This window comes from Hemicordylus capensis, chromosome 2 (genome assembly GCF_027244095.1).
Source record: "Hemicordylus capensis ecotype Gifberg chromosome 2, rHemCap1.1.pri, whole genome shotgun sequence".
In the NCBI taxonomy this organism is placed as follows: Eukaryota; Metazoa; Chordata; class Lepidosauria; order Squamata; family Cordylidae; genus Hemicordylus; species Hemicordylus capensis.
In genome coordinates this window covers 133,174,292-133,180,291 of record NC_069658.1, presented here as the reverse complement: position 1 = coordinate 133,180,291, position 6,000 = coordinate 133,174,292, and positions in this window count along the sequence as shown.

Sequence of the window (6,000 nt, the reverse complement as noted above, 5' to 3'; positions counted from 1 at the left end):
ACAGTGCCCCTTTAATGGAGCTAAAGGCAAAAGAAGAAAACATTTACAGGTAGAATCAGTGTTGCAACCTTTCTATCAGGACTGCTCAACTGTAGCCCTCCTGCAGATGTTGGCCTACAACTCCCATCAACCCTGACTACTGGCCACAGTGGTTGGGGATGCCGAGAGCTCTAGTACAGAAACTAGTTATATTGACATCCATTAATGCCAATATAATCAAAGTTCTATTGACTTCAGTTGTTAAGAAAATTGCCAAACTTCCCACCTCCAAGCCTGTCACACTACAGGATATCCAAGCCAGATGAAGAAAATGTCTCTCCGGTGTCTAGGACAGAGAGATGGAAGGAAACGATATTAGAATGATACCATGCCTAAGAAATGGGCACTCCTTCCAGGCCAATGAAATGCAATTTAATTAGTACCTTGATTTGTGCTGATGTAGTTTCAAATTAGGCATAGGTCTGAGCCAAAAGGTTTTTTTGGTGTGTTTTTTAAAACTTTAAAGGTCAATCTAATTTGAAACTATCAACCCTTTGTGGTGGTGGTAGTGGTAGTAGTCTTAAAAGTGGGGGCTCTTCCAGAGAGGGGCAAAAGGTTCCATGATACCTGTCTCCACTCATTTTTTACTGTTTCATGTTCGTGGCCGCTGGTGGGAACCTTTTTTATTTATTTACCCACAACTTCATTTCAAGAGTGAAAGCAGGAAGCACTTGCTCTGATTTGGCTTTAGACATCATAATAGAACATAATGAAGCCAAATAAGAGTGAGAGCAATACATTCTGTCCTCACTGTGAAGTCTTGAAAGTCTAGCAGCCCATGGTTCAGTTTCCACTACTGGTAATTTCATTCCATACTTCACCCATGTTCATGCTTTCCCTCCCAGATTGCCAACATGCCAAATTCACAAACTGCTAGCAAGGTAGCAAAGTTGTGATGGGCAGTTAACAACTGTCTAATGCTCACATTAGACAGACAATTGGTGGTTTCAAATCTATACTCAGTTTGCACTGCCTATATTAAGCAGTAAAGAAGCTCACAATAAGCTAAAACCTAGAAATGTACCAAAAGAGAAACAAAATGCAGGAGGGACACAATAGAGAATGTGCCAGGATTAACTGCTGGATCATAATAGGGAGGCACAGACATTTGGAGAAGGACTGGAAGCCAAGGTTCTTTTTTCTGCTGCTGATCTTGGATGTGATGAGAACTTCCCTTGGAGAAATGTTCCAGCAAAGAGGTACAAAATAGACAGCAATCTACTATTGTTCAAGCCCTGTCCACAAGCTACTCATGAGAGTGAATTTATGTAAAGCTTAGAGGCTTGAGGTTCCCCAAGCTAAATGCAAGCATATTAAGTAGGAAGACACAGCAAACCCCGTTTTTCACCTTCTCCCCACTCTGTTGTAGGCTGCCAAGGCTGCAGATCCTCATTTGAAAGAGGTCATGAAGTCGTGAAGGAGTCCTGTGGTTCTTCATGTGCCCTTTGCAGGAGCTGGCAATTTGTGGCCTGAAAAAAGCAGGCGATAATTCTTGAATCAAACAATCCAGAGAAAACCCCTTCCAAAATCTGAGGGGTTTAATATCTGCTGAGAAAACAAGGGCATTTCTGTAGGGGATGGGGAAAATATGAAAAAGTTCTGGCCCTGTTGCAGAAAACCTGAAACCACCCCCCAGAACTTTGAGCCTCCAGAAGAAAAGGAAGAACCGGAACCATGCCATATAGCCGAGGAGGAAAAGGCCCCAGTGAATGACCTTGAGAAATACAGAGCACCTCAGCATTGGGTAGAGCTTAGCATTGTGTGCATGGAGAGCTCAAGTACAGGATCGAATACTGAAGGTGAGGAGGTGCCCAGGCCTCAAGGGCAATTGTTGGTAATGGGGTGGGGAGAGGGCAAAAAGTCTGGCTAAGATGGAGACATGTCTGGAGCTAAGGCTCTCTAATTCAAGAAGGATTCAGAAGGAAGCATCCTTTCTGAATAAGAGATACTCATTTTACCCTCCTCCTGCTGTGTTCTTCTTCACAGTTTCTACAAGCTTCCTGGGATCTTCGATCTGTACACTCCCTTTGAACCAGTCAGAGCAAAACTATGCTGAAACCATAATCAGCATAATGGAGCGTGTTAAGAATGGAGATAAGGTACAAACATCCCCTTCCTCACTGCTCTTTTTAAATCCTTGGTTTCCAGAACTCTTCACACAGGTGCTTCACATATACAGCCCAGGGCTGTGTCTATTGTCCACTGGGAAATCCTCAGGATCTGCTGTTCTGTCCATTACTTCCTGAGTTCTGGTATATATCTCTCTACCACAAGCAAATTATAGAGGTACTATAATGCCTCTGTACTAAAGGTGAGGAGTAAAAACAGGCTGTTTCCCATGTAAATTTGCCTGAAGTGTTTCACTTTCTATCACTAGAAATAGCTTGACCTAAGCATTTCACAAATACACATTCAGTAATCATTTGTGAGCTGAATGTGGATGTGAAACATGAAGCCAAATCTGGCTTCACTGGTGCTAATTTTTACAGATTGGATAACATAGGAGAGTGCCTGAAGTGTATAATGGTGATATGTGGTGGAACTGGAAAACATGAGGTCTGAATTTCCATACTTTTTACACTACAAGTATAAGTGAGACTTCCCTGAAGTCAGTCAATCAATCAATCAATCATTCTTTATTACGGTCTAAGACCAGCACAGGTTATAATACAGTAATACAATATAATAGATTGTGAGAAAGAATGTTGCATGTATCACTGAGATTGAGATTGGTATTCTAATGAAAACTAAAGAGAGGAGGATCTAAAAAATAGAAAATATTTTAAATAGACTACAGAGTGCGAACCAAGTAGCTAAAATATAGAGAGAGACTAAAAGAAAGCATGGAACATCTAATTAAAATAGTAAGGCGGCTAGCTAAAATAGATAATGGAATTTTAAAATCTGCTACATAAAAGGAATAAAAAGTATATAATGATGCATATCATAGAAGGACTAATTTGTGTTTTACAAGTAGATAAAAGTGCATATATACTAAAAGAACTAGAACATTCCCCGAAGTCTCATTTTAAACCAAATATTTTTCATTGGTTAAATATACAGGGCAGCATGGAGATGCTGCTTTTGATGCTGTTTTTTGGTTTGTTTTTTTTGACATGACACAAAGGACTGTGAGTTTGATTTGGGCTGGGGGGAGTGGGAACATTTTCTGAAGAAGCTGCAGCTTTCTGAGCTAATTTTGGGACTCTGCTAGAGGATAATCTATGCTCTATATCTCATCTATCCTCTGCTAGAGGATCATATTGTCATATGTTTGTTTTAAAGCAACATACATTTGACTTTATGGTCAGCTATGTAAGTACCTATTTACAGAAACTGAAATGGTGCTTTTTGTTTTAAATAGAACAAAAATAAATACAAAACTTGGGCAGAGACTCCATTATTATTATATTTATATCCCACTATTCCAGTTCTGAAAGGAAAGTACTCAATGAAACTAACTGAACAATAAACGGACACAATAAATGGAAAACTAAACAACAAACTCTGACAAGACCCCAGCAAAGAGCCAGATGGCCAAGATCCCTTTGCCTCACATTTCTGGTAACAGATGCCAACCTTATAGGCTTCTGGGTGGGAGGGACCAGCACCCAAGTTGAGAAGCTCAGCATATGAATTACGACCTTGGTTTTTGTATTTAAAAGTATTCACTTGAAATAAAGGTATGTTGCCCAGATTCGAAGCACATACCCTAGCTAAATCAAATTATTATAAATCAAATGTTGGCCAATAAATAAATGTATGCATAGTTTCTAAGGTGCCTTAGAAATTTTAATTTAGAACCATAGTCCTTTAATAAAAACAACTCCTCCCTTTTTCTGCAAGTATCTTGAGAAACTATATTCCAAATTCATGATTCCTCAGTACTTTAATGCAATGCATATCTTCAAGGGATATTAATATTTTGACATGGCCATGCACAGACATCTCACTAAACCATAGTTTTGTATTACGTGCACAAACAGAGCTGAGACAAGTTTGTTCACTCTTCCCTCCTTTATGTACAAGAGGAGATTTAATGCTTCCACTTTAGGTTTAGAATAAACTGCAGTTTTCTGTTAACATCCAAATTCAGGAAATTGTAATTTTTTCTAATAGTTCACAAGCCATATCTGAAACCATGATTAAACCATATTTTCAAATCTTGGTTTGTTAACTAACTGTGGCTAGAATAAACCATAATTTCACAAGTTTGGACACAAGAGGAAGTGGTGGCTTGTTTATAAATTAAGAGAAGATTTCAATCCCTTCCCCCCATGTGAGGAGGAGAAGAGATGGAGAGTGCTGAAAGCTCAAGGCTTGGATGTCCTCAGGTCAGTTTATGCATGCAACACTAAACTGTGGTTTAGCGTTATGTCTGCATACAATACGCGTGTCTCTCAAAACTTCATACTAAGCACCATACAGAGTGGCCAACTGTCACTCTTCAATCAACTGTCAATCGCAGCTGGGTATGGGTGCATTTCTGTGCAAAGAAGGATAAAACTTACATCAGTACAGTTCCTCATTCAGAACACCTTGTGGAAAGGAACAGAAATGTTCTCCTTTTACGAACAGCCTGACTCTTGCAACTTCCAGAGTTTCATGGACAACAGTGAGCAGAAAATTGATTTCCTCCATGCCATTTCTGCGGCTTGCCAGGCTGCGCACAAGAGTGGCAGTGACACGCTGGGACTTCCATACTCTAAGGATGAATTGGCAGACGCAATAGTGGTGAGTGAGATGCAGCATCAGAACATGGCAGCAGCTGGAGGACGGGTGGGGAGCCCTGGATTTCGACCTTGGGGCACAAACAAGAGAAAACTGGAGAGGTATGGCTTGTTGATTTAGCAGAGAGAAGGAACCTGCAGCCATATTTGGGAGAGGATGTAATGCCTGCTCTACAGAGCTGGGTGGGTCAGACAACTCCCACCAGGGTGCTTTCCAGACAAGACCCTACAACGGGGTCAGGACAGATCTCGGAAGTGTGCTTCCACACTTCCTGTGTCGTGATACTGCAGTCCCTATGCGGACAGCAGGGTGCCATTCACATTTCCAGTGCCTTGTTGCGAATTTAATCACTGCGATATAGAGCAAGGACGTCGTATATCCGGCGTGAAAAAGATGCTGATTTTTGGGGTTGTTAGTTGCTGCGAGACGGCCCGAATGCGACTTGCCCGAATGGAGGCATTTTGCTGCTAATGAGCAGCTAGTCTGGAAAGCACCCAGATGGTGGGGCTAAGAGGATTGTATGGGACTCACTCTGAAAAAGCACTTTGTCGTATGTGGTCTTCTGCTATATCTTCTTGGGTTAGTCTGGCTGTTGCAGGGCCATCAACTCACACCTTTTGTATTTTGTTTTCTCCCAGATGGTGATGGACACACTGCCCATTCACTCTCTGCCACCCACCATCCTCACTTGGTCTATGCTTGCTATTTACAAGTGCGGTTCGCAAGAAGATTGATAATGGCAATGACATCTGCACTGACAACTGGGAAAAGATTCAATAAATTGCTGGCAACTCTCCTTAGACTTTGGAACAGACTGTATGAACATGTTCAGCAAGAAGTTTGGGTTGTTGTAAAAGATTAGAACTTTCTGTGCATGGTTTTTAACATGATTGCAGCACAGGATGTTCAAATGAATGCTGTATAGGAATAGGCTTTTCTTTGCATCTTTCTGTTGAGATTATAAGGCAATTGTAACCATGTCTCATTAAGGCTTTTGGCCTTCGATGTGTTTTATTTTTTTACTTCAAAATAAAAAAAACATTGAAATGAATATTTTAAAAATGGCATCTGCACCGGTTCCAGTATTAGTGTTCCATAAGTCCATAGGGGGACTTTTATTCAGTACAATCTGCCACCTCCAGCAATTGTACTCCCTCAGACTTCATGTTACATGGAGTTCCATTAGTCTCTTCTATGCGTTTTGTTTCAAAACAGCCCCATAATCCAGTT